The following is a 19,098-nucleotide window of genomic DNA, read 5'->3' as shown; positions in this document are numbered from 1 at the left end:
GAGCAATCAATGAAGAAAAAGCTTTACAAAACTTGACTTTAGAAAAAAAATCTGAAACCAGTCATAGTTGCAGTAAAAGAATATCATTGAGATAATGAAACTCTCACACAGTATGATGTAGTCTGAATTTGGACAGGATGATGATGTATTCAAATGGAACACTCTCTAAAAAGAAGCCATAATATACATAGAAGGGAAAAATGAGATCTAAATCTCATCAAGATATAAATGTAAACATGGATTATCATAGGAAATGAATTAGTGGCATAACATAGATCAAATGTCAATCATTTACATGATCTTTTCTCATTTATAAATTTTAGCACAATATTTAGAATATGATCAATATTGAAACATCTATTGAAATAATTGTCTTAGACAAATGTGTTCTTAAATATGCTTCATAGACCATTATATTAAGATGACTCCCATTAGACAAATAGCACATTAAAAATAGGCACTAGCGTTTTCACCATCACAATCGTAATGAACATACAGAGCACTATTTTAACACACAATAATATCATTTGTCTTATTGTACTGTGTTTTTTAAATATCACACACTTGTTTTTATTACATTTATTGTGGTTGAACACTCAATATATGAAAGGTCCATCCTCTTAACACATTTTTAAAGGTAAAATAGAGCATTTTTAGCTGCAGGCGCTGTGGTGTACAGCAGATCTCTACAACATTCATCTTGCATAACTGAAACTTTATAACCAGGAAACAACTCCCCATTTCCCCAACCCCTTGTCCCTTGGCAGCCACTACTCTACTTTCTGCTAGTTGGAGCGACTCTTCTCCATACCTCATATAGGTGAAATAATGCAGTATTTGTCCTTCTGTAAATGGCTTATTTTGCTTAGCATGTCTTCAAGGCTTGTACATGTTGTTGCATATTACAGAATATTTTAAAGATTTAAAGACTAGTAATAGTCTGCTGTTACGTATAAACCACATTTTCTTTATCCATTCATCTGTCAATGGAAAGCCCAAGTTGTTTATACATTGGCTCATTAGACAAATAGCAATTTTTTTAAATAGTGCCACAATGAATACTGACATTCGATTATCTCTTTGATGTCTTGTTTTATGTTCTTCTGGATAAATGGCTGGAAATAGGATCATGTGGGAATGCTATGGTTAATTTTTTAAAAAAACTTCCATGCTGTTTTCCATGAAAGGTGCATCAGTTTGCATTCTCCCCAGTGATGTAGAAGAGGTACAGTTTCACCATATCCCCAGCTACATTTATTTTTCATTTTTTAAATAATAGCCACCTTAACAGGTGTGAGATGATATCTCACTGTGGTTTTGAATATGCATGTCCCTGAAGATTAGTGACACTGAGCAATTTTTCATATACCCCTTGGCCACTTGTAACTCTTTAGAAAAAGATTTATTCCATTATTTAGTCCATTTTCTGTCAGGTTATGAGTTCCTTATGCATTTTGGAAATTAATTCTTTATCTTATACATAATTGCAAATATTATTTCCATTTGCATAGGTTGCCTTTTACTCTGCTGAATTATTTGCTTGCTATGCTGAAGCTTTTAGGTTTGATAGCCCTTACTTAGTTTGTAGCTGCAATTGTCTATTTTTACTTTTTGGCTTATAGTTTTGATGTCGTATCTATAAAATCACTGCCAAGAGTATATTTAAAAAAAACCTTTTCCTTGTTTTTTTTTCCCCTAGGAATTAAAAAAATTGAGCTCTTATGTGTAAGTGTAAATCTATTTCGAGTTGACTTTTTGTGTATATTGTGAGATATGAGTCTAAGTTTTGCATGTGGATATTCAGTTTTTTCAATATCATTTATTGAAGAAATTATCCTTTCTTCATTGTGAATTATTTACATTCTTATAGAAAAACAGCTGATCATATATATATGGTTTATTTCTGGGCCTTCTATTCTGTTTCATTGTTCTATATGTCTGCCTTAATACCAGTACCACACTGTTTTAATTACCATGGGTTTTTAATGTATTTTGAAATCATGAAGTGGGTTGTTTCCAATTTGTTCTTGCTCAAGATTGTTCCGGATATTTGTGGTTAATATCTAAAATATGCAATAAACTCCTACAACTTGATAACAAAATACCAAGTAATCTGATTTAAAAATGGACAAAAGGCCTCAATAAATATTTTTCAAAGAAGACTTACAAATTTCCCACAGGTATATAAAAAATTGATCAGTGTCACTAATCATCACTGAAATGCAAATCAAAACTACAGTAAGATATTACCTTTTACTTCTTAGAATGACAATTATCAAAATGATAAAAGATAACAAGTGTTGGTGATGATGTGCAGAAAAGGGAATGCTTACATACTGTTGGTGGGGATGTGAATTGGCATTGTTATTACTGAGAACAATATGGAGGTTCTTCAACAAATTAAAAATAGAATTACTATATGATCTAGCAATTCTATTTCTGGGAATATATCCAAAGGAAATTAAATTAGTATCTTGAAGTAACATCTACACTTCTTTGTTCACTATTGCATTAGTCACAAAAACCGTTATAGAAATAAACTAAATGCCCATTAATGAATTGATGAAGAAATGTGATATACACAGATCACATACATTGGAACAATGTTCAGCCATAGAAAGAAGGAAATCTTGCCCTTCTTTAATTTCACATAATATCCTGCGGGTTTATTTATTTGACAACATGGGTAAACCCACAGGACATTATGTGAAATGAAATAAGCCAGATACAGAAAGACAAATATACCATGATCTCAATTATATGTATAATCTAGGAAAGTTGAACTTATAAAGGCAGAAAGTAGAGTAGTGGCTGTCAGAGGAGACATGGGGAGATGTTCAAAGAGTGTAAACTTTCAGTTATAAGTTGAGTATGTTTTGGGAACCTAAAGTACAACATGGTTACTACAGTTGATAATACTGCATTTTATACTTGAAATTTGATAACAGAATAGATTTTAAATGTACTCACCCCCTTACACATGCAGAATAATTTCAACTACAGGTCGTGCTGGACATGTTAAATTATTTACCTGTGGTAATCAATACACTATATATACATACCTATATATACACACACACATATATATACACACATATAAATATGTGTGTATGAAATTACCGTGTTGTGTACATTGGGCATACACATTTTGTCAATTAAGTACGACTCTTTTTTCAGAGATAGGGTCTCAGTATATTGCCCAGGCTGGTCTCAAATTCCTGGGCTCAAGTGATCCTCTTACCTTGGCCTCTCAAATTGCTGGGATCACAAGTGTGAGCCACTTTGTGCAGTCTATCAGGACTTTCTATTTTAATATGTTGATATTATTATATAAATTTTTTCATGTATTAATGTGGTAAACTATATGGTTTGCTTTGCAAATGTTAAAGCCAATTTTCATTTTTTACATAAATCAAGTTTAGCTATAATATATTATCTTTTTAAATAAAGGACTATATTTGGTTTAATATTTTCTTTAGCATTTTAGATCAATGTTTATGAAGGACTGGTTCTAACTTTCCTTCTTGAAATGCTTTTTAGTGTAAGTTTTATCCTTCTAACTATAGTAACTTTAGGATCTATAGTGATGCCTCTCTCTTATCCTTAATATTGGTAACTGATACATGCACTTTTCAATCTTTACTGGTCTTTCTGACTTTTAATAATTTTATTGGATCAGCAATCTTCAACATGTGGTTGCAGAACTCTATGGATCCTAAGACATATTTAGTGAACCTACAAGGTCAAAGTAATTTTCATAGCAATACTAACATATGATTTGCCTTTTTCACTGGTTCACTGTGTTGACATTTGTACTCATAGGGAAAAAGTAATGGTGTGTCATTTAGTAAAAATTATTTTCATTGACCCTCAACCTTTGAGTATACATCTTTTTTAAGTTCTGTATAACAAAATGGGAAGTATATATATAGTGCTTCTGCTGCATTTCAGAGTCAGATGGATAGCTCAAGGAAAACATTTGTTCACTTAAGTCATCAGCTGATCTAGTCACTTTTCATGGAATACTATTTTACTTGAAAGAAAAAAATGACAGAAAAATATTATTATTCACCCTTACATATTTGGAAGATAGTTTCCCATAATTGAATGCAGTAAGTTTTTTTGTTTTGTTTTGTTTTGTTTTGTTTTTTAGTCAGAGTCTTGCTCTGTCACCCATGCTGGAGTGCAATCTCAGCTCACTGCAAGCTCCGCCTTCAGGGTTCACTCCATTTTCCTGCCTCAGCCTCCCGAGTAGCTGGGACTACAGACCCCCGCCCCCACGCCTGGCTAATTTTTAGTAGAGACAAAGGTTCACTGTGTTAGTCAGTATGGTCTCGATCTCCTGACCTCGTGATCTGCCTGCCTTAGCCTCCCAAAGTGCTGGGATTACAGGTGTGAACCACCATGCCCGGCCAATGAATGCAGTAAGTCTTTAACTTCAAAGTAAATAACTGATAGTCTTATTGCTAATGATAAAATTTGAGCTTTCAGCCAAAAAGCAGAATGTAGGAAAAGGTGTATCTTTCACAATGAGTTTGATTATTTCTTAGTATTTAAAATTTTCCTTACTGAAGAGATGTTTAAAGACATTAGTGAATGTGACATATTGGTGTTGTATAATAATATGTGTCAGCATTTTAAGTTATACATAACTAATGGAACAAATATTTTCCAAATGACCAATGAATGATGTTACAAAATCATGTATGGATACAAAATCTGTTCAATGTTCAATATAGTTCCAGAGATTTTAATTTAATAGTGTACAAGAAAATCGTTGATAGGGTTTCAAATTCTATGTTTAAGAAACTAACCAATTCATAAAGATTAGTTATACTTTTCAGTTGTTTGAGAGTAATACAATGGAAAATCCACAATTATCTGAAGAGTATATTAAAACAGTCTTTGCTCTTCTAAATATGTATCTTTCTGAGGCCAAATCTTCTTCAATGCTTCAGTAAAAAGAGCATATAAAGAAAGTAGAATACAGAAGAAAATATAAGAATTCAGCTGTCTTCTATTAAGCCAGATACAGAAGAAATTTTTAAAATATAAAACAATACCAGTCTTCTGCCTGCATTTTTTTTGTTGTTTGGAGAAAATATAAGTGTTTTCATTAAAATATATGATTTATGTTAACATGTAACCAGTTTACTATAGTTACTTTTAAACAATTTATTGAATAACTTGTCCGGAAATGTTTTCATTTAACTTTTAATATAGCAGATACCTTCAGTGATCCAATGGAATGCCTGATTCTCTTAGGTCCTCTTCTGCTTAGCAGGTCCTGAACTCTAAGTTTATTCCCTAGCCTTTTGGAAATAGATAAATCTGTGCTCGTCTTTTCAGCTTCTTGTCCGCTGCTTTCTATCCAACATATGTACTGTCAGGGTTAGTAATTGGCAAATGTCATGATGCAAAACTTTACAGAATATTGGGTTCACCTTTGACTTTTCCTTCTCTAGGGATCTTAGCCTTGAAGTCCTCTAACTTGCATTGATAGCTAACCAATGCCTTCAAACATTAAAAAATAAAATAAAATCTTATGCATATGGTCCAGTTTTTTTTGGTGGAAGGTTGACATATTATAAAGTTGTCCATTAAAGACTAAAGTGGAACTCTCCCATGAGCATCTATGGTGAAGTAATTACAGAATATTTTTTTCAAGTTCCCCCAAATGATTCTACCACATGGTCAATGTTGCAATGGTTCTGTGGAAGCAATACAGAAATTTCAATTGCATAGGCCTGAATCCAACCTTGTTTATCCAAGTGATGCGTAATTTTATGTGTTGACTGGGTTACTGAGTACCCAGATATATACATGGTCAAAGTTATTCTGAGTGTTTCCATGAGGTTGTTTTTGGATAGGATCAACATGTCCATTGGTAGAATAACTAAAGCAGGTTGCCCTCTGTAACGTGGATAGTCCTCCCAATCACTTGAAGTCTTCAATAGAACAAAATGACTGACCCTTCTTTGGATAAGAGATAGTTCTTCCTGCCTGATGGCCTTTGAACTGCATTTTTCCTGCCTTTGACTTGAATTTCATGAAGTATTTACTCTTCCTTGATTTCACACCTGCCAGCCTTCAAAAACCATTGGTTCTTCTGATTCTCAACCCTTCTAACTCAAACTGAAACTACACCATTAGCTCTCTTGGGTATCAGCTTGCTGACTCACCCTGCAGACCTTGGCACTTGCCAGCTTCCATAATCACACGAGCAATTTCTTACTATAAACCTCTTAAAAGATGACTAGATAGAAACATATCTAGCTTGCTAGCTAGTTAGATGATAGATAGATAGATAGATAGATAGATAGATAGATAGATAGATAGATAGATAGACAGACATCCTATTGGTTCTGTTTCTCTAGGAACCCCTGACTAAATTCCATTTCTTTGTAGCTTACATTTCCTTGCATATTTTAGCATATTTAGCATATTTTTTCTTCTACTGAACAAAGTCCTAGCTTCTTTATAAACACATTATGAGGAGATTATTGGAGTAAACACTATATAGTAGCTATCACATACCATGAAAGACAACCAGTATGAAATACTATCTCACTTATATATTCCTTTGTATCCAAATTTTTCCTAAATGTAGAGGTCCGTGGCATTGTTGAACATTTCAGACAACAATCCCACCTCATGGTGTTTGCCTTTTTTATCCTCTCTGCCTGGATTACTCCTTTCTAAATACATAGGAAGGAGACTCACATCATCTAAGCCCTTGTTAAATGATTCCTTCTCTTTGAAGCCTTCCCACACTCTTTAAAGTTGAAAAAGCCCTCTCCCATTCCTTCTCCTTTTCTGTTGTTTTTCTCTCACAATATGGATCAGTTTCTAATATGTCTATATTTACTTATCTATTTCATGTATTCCCTCCACAACCATCCCAATGCAACGTAAGCTTCATAGGGGCTAATTATTATTTTGTGTGTGTGTGTGTTTATATCTGTTTTATAATTTTTCTTCAGTGCTTCAAAGAGTACCTTTTCTATTAAGTGCTTACTGTGTGTTTGCTTAATAAATAAACAATCTGTTTAAGAAGATTATAGAAGTTTCTCAATGATCTTCATCTACTCTGGCAGCCCATGGAGAGACCGGTCTCTTGGCTTCATGTATAGAAAAGTGGGAGGAATGGCAACTCAATAAAAATTAGAAGTTTAAAAATCAACTTTTTAAATAGGAAGGTATAGAGTATGTGATTTATTTACATACTTTCTGATACTGGCAGACTGCTTGGGAACTTAGAGGATTCGGAGAGTTATTTCTGTTGCACATGTTGAAACTCAGTAGAGCCCTGATATAAATGTCAGAGGTACCACTTTTAAGACTAAGAAGAAAATACTTTCGAATGATACTTCTCAGCTGGTAACATAGAAACAATATTTCAGTGGGGATGAATTCTAAGGTGGATCATGGAGATTTGAGCAGTCACCAGTTTCTTGGTAAGCCTTGTAAATCAAGGATTTAAACAACATGTATTACTGATGTTATGCTTGCCTAAACACTATAGGCTCCATGGAAGATTAAATGTTTTTCCTTCTTATGCCTTTCAGTATCAACATCATAATTATCTTCATTATCTTTGGAATAATAAATAACTCTATTTAGCATTATTATATTCCACGACTTGCTTAGTGCATATTCTTTAACTTAATTCACACAGCTGCCCAACTACCCAACATTTACAGATGTGAGAAATGAAAGTTTTCAATGATTAAGCTTGAACAAGGAATATAATTCTAACTGCACTGTTGTGATTCTATGCAGAAAGAAGTCCTTTGAATACAAATATGATACAAAGCCCTTTTTAATTATACATATCATTAAAATGTGCCTTACTCATTTCCTTGGTTGATTATTCTGTTTCTAACATTAATACTAATAGCATCTGCCAAAATATCCTGCACTTATTAAGTATCTACTATAAGTTAGAAACTGTAAACAGTGTCACACACAGTCCTCATCCTCAGAGAAACAATAATTCCTCTGAAATATAAAGCAGTTATAAGTAGTAAATAAGTTTAGAGATGAGAGAAACCTCTGTGGGCTCTGCCATTTAGTGAAGATGCTATGGGTTGAGAGACATTGTAGAATGAGTGGAATTTAAATGGGTAATGATAAGAGTGGCATATTCTAGGCAGTAGCAGCATATTTAGAAATAATGGGTAAACCAGATTTTCTGAAGCAGAATGGTAATTTTAACAAACAGTAAGGCAAAAACTTGAGGTATATAGGTTAGAGTTAATTCAAAGATGTTAAAAATCAATGGAAACAGAGCTGATTTTGCCTTTCACCCCCATGGGTTTTTCTGTTTTGATTCATGATGGATCTTTTTGGAGAGTGAGGGTAAGAAGATGGCAGGCTATGACTATCATTCAGATATATAAGGGCTTGTATCTAAACATGCTGAGAAAGTGAAAATGAAAAGCAATGGGCAGGTATGAAAAAAATCTTACACAAAAGTTTATTTGGGAACAAGGAATTCTGAGGTATTAGGAAAAAGGTACAGACTGCAAAAGGTTGAGACAACTGAGGCGCTGGTTTCCAAGATCAGAACTTTATGAAAAGCCATGAGGTCCCCTACAACTGTTGTAAACCACAGATTTAAACATAGCATAAAGCACTAATATTATGCTAGCTTGAGCGTTATAGACTCCATAGAAGATTGAAGACTTGTTTTTCATTTTTTTTCCATCCCGTTCCTTTCTGTGTCAACATTGTAATTATATTCATTGCCCAGGAAAGATCATTCAGGTTGTTAATGACATGAAACCATAAATAGTGCAGCAAGGTCAGAAAAATGTAAGGTTGCAATTGTGTGTATACTTCCTGGCCCCACTGTCTTCAGCTAAAGACCTAGGGGGACATACTCTGCCTGTGGATCCACATAATAGATAAAATACAGTAAGTGAGCTGGAGACATAAAGTCAGGGATACAAAGAAAAGCCAGACCTGATGTGTTTTATGAATTATGACCCAGTAAAAGAGTCCTGTATGTGATGGACAATGGATGGAGTCATTCATTTACCACATCCATATGCACTGAAGACCAGCGATTTGGCTGATTCTATGAAGACAGCCCTAGAAATAGCAGCGACACTTACCAAGTTTCTGCTATATATCTGGCGTTAATCACTTTACAAGTAATATATAATTTAATCTTCATTTAGGCTCTGCACATGTAGGTGCTAGTATTTCTGCTTTTGTAGATGAGAAAATTGAGATTAAAATATTAGAGATTTTCCAAATGCCACAAAGTTATCAAATGGTAGTGCCAGGTCAAATTGCAATTTATCTAATTTCAAAGACAGTTCTTAAACACTATACTATAAACTGCAGTTTTGAATCCACATGATTTGGAGAATGATATTACCATTTAGGAAGTAAATTACACACAAAACTAGTTTTGTAAACAAAAAGAATGAGTTTAGTTATGCATTGACTTTGTTCTGAAAGTAAAACTCAAAATGGGCAGTAGCTGAAAATAATTTGTATTTAGGATAGATAGAAGGAATGCATGAAAATAAATATTTGGGAATCGTCTACATAAGAAATAATATTCAAAGCTACAAGCGTGAATGAAGTTTCCAATGGAAAGGGTGTGCGAAGAAGAGGTCAGGCGGCTAAAAGCTGCATGAAGAGTGGTGATAGCAAAAGGAAGCAGAAATGGAACAAGAAGCACAGGAATATCCTGTGGCAAACAGTTAAGGAAAATAGCGGTTGAAGAAAAGTGATTAAAGGAAAGCTATGTGGCATTTTGGATGTTTAGTAATGAAAACATTATGACAAAAATTTGAAAGTGTGGAGTGTTTTTACCAAAGAAGTATACACTGTCACCTAGCAGTGCTTTGTGTGATATATATTGTGAGAAGAATTATTAGAATTGAGAATGAAGCCTGCGGTCTCAAACTAAGTTAAAAATACTAACACATTTTGGAGCACATAGCACAAGTAATGAGACAGCTAGTGAACCATATAACACAGAGAACAACCCTACATTTTATGGTCATGCTTTCACGCATTGGAAGTTTTGTTGCATAATGTATGAGATGATTGATTAAACGTATATACCTTTCTGTTTTTTAAATACCTATTCTCTATTTTTACTTCTATGGGAAGAACTTCTATTTCCAGTGTAATAATATTGATGAAGAAAAAAATTAGCTAACATATATTGAACACTTTATATGCCAGGCATATTTCAAGTACCATATGGATATATGATCCTTACAAAATCCTATCAGATAAGTTGCTATTACTCTTATTTTTTAGATAAGGAAACAGATATAGAAATATTACATAACTTGCCAATCAGATCACACATATACCAAGTGGTAGAGGCATAATTCATAACCCTATATGTAATTGCCCTATCAATGGAACAAAAAAATTGGTTATGCAGTTGTACTAGAAATTCACGATAAAATCTGAATGTCACAGTATTCACATTCTTGCTTCACATTCACATACTTCCTTAAAATTCCTCACCAAAGCCGATTCAAAATAGTTCTTATCAATGTGAAATACTATTAAAGCAATGGTTTATTTGCAACGAAATGAGAGGGCAAGAACTTGGGCAGGGGTATGAAAAGGAAATATGTTCTATGTAGACACAATTACAGACAATCTAAGGTAACTCAATAACAGGTATTTTTATTGTGCTTCATTTTACTCACTTTGGAGATACTTTTTTTTTTTAATTGAAGGTATGTATCACCATGCATTGAGCAAGTCCATCAGTACCATTTTTTTCAATAACATGTGCCCACTTGTATCTCTATGCCAACACTTTTTAGCAATAAGGTATTTTTTCAATCAAGATGTGTGTTGTTTAGACATAATGCTATTGCACACTTAATAGACTAGAGTGTGGTGTAAACATAACTTTTGTATGCACTCAGAAACCAAAAAAAGTATGTGACTTGCCTTGTTATAATGTTTGTTGTATTGCCATGATCTGGAACGGAACCTACAGTATCTACAAGGCATGCTTGTGTTGAGTTTTTATGAAAGGGACTAGACACTTCAAACGTGGCAGGACATCATGAGAGGGGAGCCAAGGGTTAACAACTGGAGCAGGCCAGGGAATACCGAGGAAGGCCTTGTTCAAATATTTCCTTTCCCAGATTTCTCATCAGACTTTCTAATCTGGTCTCAGGTCCCCATTGTCAGTCAAATCCAATTCCAACCTATCAAAATACACTTTTGATTATTTTCTTCATAAGCTGAAAAATATTAGGTGTTCTTTTTCCACCTGCTATGAAAGATATATTTCAAATTCACAATAATGAAGTCTTCCTCTATGTGAATATCCTTACTTTCTTTAGCCTCTCAGATTCTTACTTATTTTCCATGGTGCAGTTGAAATGTCATTTATTAAATAACATTTTGCCTAACTATCCAGAGAATTTATCCTCAGGGTTCTTCCTCAGGATTCTTGAAACGCTCTGTGCCTATACCTTAAGATTATTCTAAAAACGAAATAAATAATGCATGAGAAAAAATGTTGGGAAAAAAGTGTGTAGTGTACACGTAGAAGGAAAATCAACTCTCTTTAAAACTGATGAGGCAGTATTTTTGCTCTGGGCAGGGAAGGGAGTGAAAGTAGCAATTCTATCTTCAGAGATGCTGCACAGAACAGACCCTAACCAAACTTCCAGCAGAGGCAGATAAGCACTGTTTTACACAGAGCCTCTGGGCCAGTGCTGTCTGATAGACTTTCCTTAGCAAACTAACACAGGAACAAAAAACTAAATACTGCATGTTCTCACAAGTGGGAGCCAAGTGATGAAAACACATGGACACACAGAGTCGAACAGCATACACTGGGGCCTATTGAAGGGTGGAGGGTAGGAGCAGGGAGGAGGTCAGGAAAAATAACTAATGAGTATTAAGCTTAATACCTGGATGATGAAATAATCTGTACAACAAACCCCCATGACACAAGTTTACCGATATAACAAACTTGCGTTTATACCCCTGAACGTAAAATAAAAGTGAAAAATAACAAAAAATTAATGATAATAAGAAAGAAATATAATGTGAGCTACCCATGTGAGTATTATGAGTGGTCTTAAATGTTCTAGTAGTAAAAATAAACAGGTGAAACTGAATGTAACAATAGATGTATTTAATCCAATAGCTAAATCGCATTTCAATACGTAAAAAGCTTTGACACACATTCTTTGTTTCACATGAGGTCTTTGAACTCTGTCATCTATTTTATCCTTACAGCACAGCTCAGTCTTGTTTAATTGGCTCATAGTTCCACAGGGTGTACAGGAAATAAGGCTGGGGAGGCCTCAGGGAACTTATGATCATGGCAAAAGGCAAAGGGAAAGCACACACATCTTACATGGCAGGAGCAGGAGGAAGAGAGTGAAGGGAGAGATGCCATATACTTTTAAACAACCGGATCTCATGAGAACTCACTCACTATCATGAGAACAGCAAGGGGGAAATCTGCCCCTGTGATCCAATCACCTCCCACCAGGCCCCTCCTCCAACACTGGGGATTACAGTTTAACATGAGATTTCGGTGGAGACACAAATCGAAACGGTATCAACACACATACAGTATTCCATTTGTTTAACGATTTGGGCTCCATTGAAGGTCACCTTGCCACCTAATGCAAACATGGCTGTCCTGCATTTTAAAGTATTCCGATGCTGTAAAATTAGCTTCATATACTTCCACATTGAATTTCTCAGATTCACTGGATATATTTTGTTGTTCTTTAACTCCATTAATTCATTACAGCAAGCATAGACTCAGTTTGTTTTGAAAAGCTCAAATATTCATAAAATCCAACTTAGGCTTCAGAGTTGTCTAATACAGTAACCCTTAGTCACATATGGCTATTTAAAATTAATTGATATTAAATAAAATTAAATTTTCAGTTTCCCAGTCACTTTAGTTGCATTTCATTGTTGAATAGCTACACATGACTAGTGGTGACTGCATTGGTCAAGTGCAGATATGAAATATTTTGTCATCTCAAAAGTTCCATTGGACAAAACTGCCTTAGAGATTCATAGCATACATTATAAGGATGCAGTAAATTCAGAGACTGGTAAGTTTTTTTCTGACTTTAATTTATTGTTATTTTTTAAATGTTAGAAAGCACATTTTAAATGTGTTTTCAATAGCCTCTCTAAAAGAAATAAATTGGCTTATATAACAATCTGTTTTGACTTCCCCTGTAATATTCTGTTAGTGTTGCCAAGCATTTATTTAACTAATTTATAAATCATATCGAGAACTTTGCCTTAAACTGCAGTAAAACTGCCAATTATTTTAATGTTGCAAGTTTTAAAAATCTTTTCTTTTCTTTTATGAACCTAGAGCAAAGCAGTAGGTGAGAAGTTGCCATGGGCCAATGACTTGAAATTAATTTAATTTACTTGTTGCTTTTTACTGCTTTTAGCTTGATTCAAATTTCTTAAATCTGCTTTCATTACCTTCTTAATGATTTCATAAGACTTAATGATTTCATAAGACATAATTGACTCTGTCCAAGATCTGTTAGAAGACATTTGTACATTGCTTTTATTACCTCGCCTCCTCATAATAGAGCCTCCTGGTGTCTTAATCATTTTATGCTATTGTTTTCAACCAAGTTAAACTTATCAATATAACTATGATTGAGAAATGAGTCGACTTGAAAATGATGCTGGAGTCCTGTGAATGGGAACCCATTCTGGCCATGCAGTAACCTGCCAGGTTCTTGAGAACTGATTTTTCCATATATGGAAATATTGTAACATGAAATATTTGTTTTGTTTTCAATAATTTTTGCAGACTGTTTCTTTATTTTACTCCTGCTCTGATGTTTTTTTTAATAACATGTTTCCTATTGACCATTATTTCTTTTATTTATGAACTTTTTTTTTGTAACGAAGTTTCACTCTTGTTACCAGGCTGGAGCACAGTGGCATGATCTCAGCTCACTGCAACCTCTGCCTCCCGGGTTCAAGCGATTCTCCTGCCTCAGCCTCCTGAGTAGCTGGGATTACAGGCGCCCGCCACCATGCCTGGCTAATTTTTGTATATTTAGTAGAGACGGGGGTTTCACCATGTTGACCAGGCTGGTCTTGAACTTCTGACCTCAGGTGATTCACCCGTCTCGGCCTCCTAAAGTGCTGGGATTACAGGTGTGAGCCATCACGCCCGACTAGTTATGAACATTTTTTACCTGATGTCCAAATGTACAATAAATGTCTCCATTGCCAGTAAAGTCTGTAAGAATTCTAAAACATAGTCACAGAGAAAAAAAAGCACTAGTTATTATCAATTATTTCAAATTTTATTGATAAAAAAGGAAGATTGAAGTAGTAGTTTGTGTATATTAGTCCAGTCCATTCTCACACTGCTATGAAGGATACCCAAGACTCAGTAATTTATAAAATGAAGGGTTTAATTGACTCCCACTTCTGCATGCCTGGGGAGGCCTCAGGAAACTCACAATCATGGTGGAAGGCAAAGGAGAAGCGGGTACCTTCTTCACAGGGTGACAGGACAGAGTGAGTTGAAGCAGGGGAAATGTTAGATGCTTATAAAACCATCAGATCTCATGAGAACTCACACTATCAGGAGAACAGAGTGGGGGAACTGCCCTCAAGATTCAATTACCTTCACCTGGTCTTCTGGATCTCTGGAGATTATGGGGATTACAATTCAGGATGAGATTTGGGTGGGGACACAAGGTCTAACCATATCATACCAATAAGTCTTTGTCAAATAATTACAATTTTTAATAAGTAATGGAATATTTACATATATACATGTTCTGTTTTAGTAGCTTTATCCTGGATAGATACACATTTGTCTCAATGTCTGTAATTGTATATATATGGATAACTATTAAAGAGTTCAAAAAAAAGATTAAAAATTGGAAAATAGAAAAGCTGTGGCCAAAATAAGTAGTACTAATCAGAACCAGTATAGGAAATCATCCATATAGAAAATGAGTCTAACGCTGTGGCTTAGTAAGTGTTCCATGACAACAGCTGGTTGTGTGGCCTCAACTATTTAACTTCTGAAATGTAAACATCCAGGTGACCTACTAATTGGAATGAGATGTAGCTAAAACATAACTAATGTAAATGCACAAGGTATACACTGGGAAGAGACAGATGGACATGGGAGTGAAAGATGGGTAGTGAGGTTAGAACAATCCACTGATGTAACTTCATGTTCAGAAGCCCAGAACAATAAAGATTTATGTGGATGTTAAACATCTTGAAGTTAGCTTCCAATAAATTGACTGTCCCAATCAATAGTCAATCTATCATTAATCCAGAGAGTATAATGATGACTGGGTTGAGAAAATATCTTTTCCTTTTAGAGCTATAAATATTTCTCTAACCCAGGTAGTTATGTAAATAAATGTTCTGTGAATCTAATACATAAAATAAGTATAAAATAATAAAATTAAAAAGTATTGATAATGTAATTATTTGGCACTGGGTTAAATAAAAGAATCATAATATATTTTAGAATCACTAGCAAATGTGTGAAATTTTAAGAAAGCTAAGAAAAATCCAAAATTCATTAAAATATTTAGAGCAACCATTCTCAATTTTAACTGCATGTTGGAATCATTTGAGAAAGTTGTGGAAATACTAATACACAAAAATTAAATAAGAATTTATGAGCTTGAGAATAGGGCTTTGGAATTTTTAAAACAGATTTCATATATAATTATATTGTGTAATCATGATTTGACTACATTTGCAAAAAAATGTTTAAATATCGAATAGTGCTTGATTTATAAAAATGTATACTGTATAAGATTTATTTATGAGTTATGCTCTTGTAAGTTCAGGCTGCTATTACAAAATTTCTTAGACTGGGTAATTTATAAACAATAGATATTTATTGTTCATAGTTGTGTAGGCTGGGAAGTCCAAGATGAAAGCACCAGCAGATTTGATGTCTGGTAAGGGCCTGTTCCTCACAGACGTTGCCTTCTTTGTTCTCATGTGGTAAAAGGAGCAAACTCACTTTCTAGAGCAGAAATCCCATTCTTGAGGAATCTGCCCTCACAACCTAATCTCCTCCTCAAGATCCTATATCTTAATACTATTTGGAAGAAAGCCCCATATACATTTTCCAGGGACAAGAAATTTAGACCATAGCAAATAGTAATACTAAATGTTGAAAAAATTAATACATTACACAAATTACAAATTGTAGGGAATGTTATTCTCTATACACTAAAAGCACTTCAGGTGATTAAAAACCCTAGCCACATGCCCAGGACACAATTGGAAATCTGCAAACATTAATCGAAGGTGCCTACAATCAGGATGTAAAGTCTTAAATGGAAATCATTAAATTTAATTTTTACAAGTCGAATGAATCACATGATCTACCTGGCACGGTGTCATTTTTATATTAAATAGATAGGTAGGTAAGTAGATAGATAACATAATCTATGAATTATTCTACATAAGACCTTAAGTAACTGTGGTTAAAATTGGGTGACAGATGAAGAGTGGTAGCTGAATGAAGAGAGCTTCTAATGATAAAATAAAATTTTCACAACTTTTACTTTGATATCATTGTTGTATGTGGAATTATGTGATTGACTAATTTAAAAATGATAATCTATTTTGATCAGAAACCTGCTAACCTGATGTAAGCATATTAAGGACATAGAACATAATGAAACAGTTACATACACATAAACATGTGTTTCCGATTATGTGCGTGGGAATACATGTGTGTGTTGGAACGACATGGGAGATTTTAGAAGTCCTTTCATGTATCTTGGCAAAATCTACAAAATGAGGAATTCGTGATAGTGAGAGCATTAAGGCAAGAGTAAAACCAAAGAAAAACCTGAGTATGAAAATAGTAATAATAGTAACAGTAGCGATAACAACATTTACTGAAGAATTTCTATATTCTAGTCACTGAATGATGCATAAAGTGCTTTCAGAAATGAAATGTCCATGTCAGGACAACTAAGAGATTAAAGGTGACCAGAATCAGGGACAATTGCAAAGTATAAGGAACAATAATTCAAGAGACATGGACAATAACAGCGTATAGATACAAGAGCAAGATGCAGTTTTTCCAAAAAACCAAGAAGTAAGTGTGTGTGTGTGTGTGTGTGTGTGTGTGTGTGTGTGTGTGTGTGTGAGAGAGAGAGAGAGAGAGGAGAGAGAATCAACAAGACGCCAGAGATAGAAGTGAGATGTCCCCAGAAAAAAAAAAAGGAAGAGAAATAAGTAAACTGTTTAATAATAAAAACACAGATGCTCATCAAGATATTTTGTCTTCGTTCATACAGCCAACAGACACATGAAAAAATGCTCATCATCACTGGCCATCAGAGAAATGCAAATCAAAACCACAATGAGATACCATCTCACACCAGTTAGAATGGCGATCATTAAAAAGTCAGGAAACAACAGGTGCTGGAGAGGATGTGGAGAAATAGGAACACTTTTACACTGTTGGTGGGATTGTAAACTAGTTCAACCATTATGGAAAACAGTATGGCGATTCCTCAAGGATCTAGAACTAGATGTACCATATGACCCAGCCATCCCATTACTGGGTATGTACCCAAAGGATTATAAATCATGCTGCTATAAAGACACATGCACATGTATGTTTATTGCGGCACTATTCACAATAGCAAAGACTTGGAATCAACCCAAATGTCCATCAGTGACAGACTGGATTAAGAAAATGTGGCACATATACACCATGGAATACCATGCAGCCATCAAAAAGGATGAGTTTGTGTCCTTTGTAGGGACATGGATGCAGCTGGAAACCATCATTCTTAGCAAACTATCACAAGAACAGAAAACCAAACACCGCATGTTCTCACTCATAGGTGGGAACTGAACAATGAGATCACTTGGAGTCGGGAAGGGGAACATCACACACCAGGGCCTATCATGGGGAGGGGGGAGGGGGGAGGGATTGCATTGGGAGTTATACCTGATGTAAATGACGAGTTGATGGGTGCTGACGAGTTGATGGGTGCAGCACAGCAACATGGCACAAGTATACATATGTAACAAACCTGCACGTTATGCACATGTACCCTAGAACTTGAAGTATAATAAAAATAAAAATAAATAAATAAATAAATAAATAAATAAATAAATAAGATATTTTGACTTCGAAACTCATGCCAAGTAAGAAGACATTGTATGATATACACAATGTGTACCTGGAATACAAACAAATTGACTTGAGGTCATCTTATTCTTGGATAAAAATAACTGTATATTGAACAAGATTATAAGTGTGCTGTGCTGCAAAAAATATTTTACCTTATAAGAGGTGTTAGAAGAATTACCAGGTGAGACTATATAATCTTGTGAAGTGAGTCATTAAACCAACTTCAAGTTCTTACCCCTTATAAAGCTCTGTGATTTTTGAGCTGCTTTTATTAAAGGCAAAACATTTTGTAGAATTTGAATACAATTTTATATTATGGATGATAGCAGGAAAATAAATTATTCAAAGCAAATATTGGTGAGAAACTCTGGCTGCTTAAAGGTATCCTGTTTTCCCACTAGGTAATTTCAACTTTATTTGCCTTGTCTTTATGTAATATTTAACAAATGCATCATGGCTATTCTTAGTTGCTCAGTAACGTTTTTAGTACATTTCCAAGCAATTCAAATAATATTTCACTATTTAAAAAGTGATGGGTTGTGCCAATGGTACACATTCCTTAATAACAAATCTATCATTTGTCATATTTTACCAAATCTAAGACCATTTATGAAAGACAAGAATGTTAATTCCTTAGCTTTTTGACATGATGTTCAAGACATTCAGAAGTGTTGCATAATGAGACTTTCAGAGCATATCATATTCTTTCCTATTTGCCAAACCAAACAGAAGTTAAGATTATTCTGATTATTTAGAAAAGGTAAATGATTTCAGAAAAGTGAAAGTTGTGTATACACATACCCAAACAGATAGACACACACACAAGACAAGCTAGCAATAAAGATACATATTTAAACTAATCAAGATTAGCTTTTTAAATACTTACTCTTTTAAGAAAATAAGCCATCAAAATTTGTATTATTAATGTGTTCCCA

General features: G+C 34.3%; 1 long non-coding RNA gene across 1 annotated transcript in view; it reads right to left on the bottom strand.

Annotated features, from left to right (window-relative positions):
• LOC105490901 (uncharacterized) overlaps window positions 1–19,098 on the bottom strand; it is a 119,784-nt gene that overhangs the window by 12,509 nt on the left and 88,177 nt on the right. The window lies entirely within an intron of this gene.

The sequence above is a fragment of the Macaca nemestrina genome, chromosome 5, assembly GCF_043159975.1.
Source record: "Macaca nemestrina isolate mMacNem1 chromosome 5, mMacNem.hap1, whole genome shotgun sequence".
In the NCBI taxonomy this organism is placed as follows: Eukaryota; Metazoa; Chordata; class Mammalia; order Primates; family Cercopithecidae; genus Macaca; species Macaca nemestrina.
The sequence above is the reverse complement of the archived record's forward strand: the minus strand, read 5'-3'. Positions and strand labels throughout refer to the sequence as shown.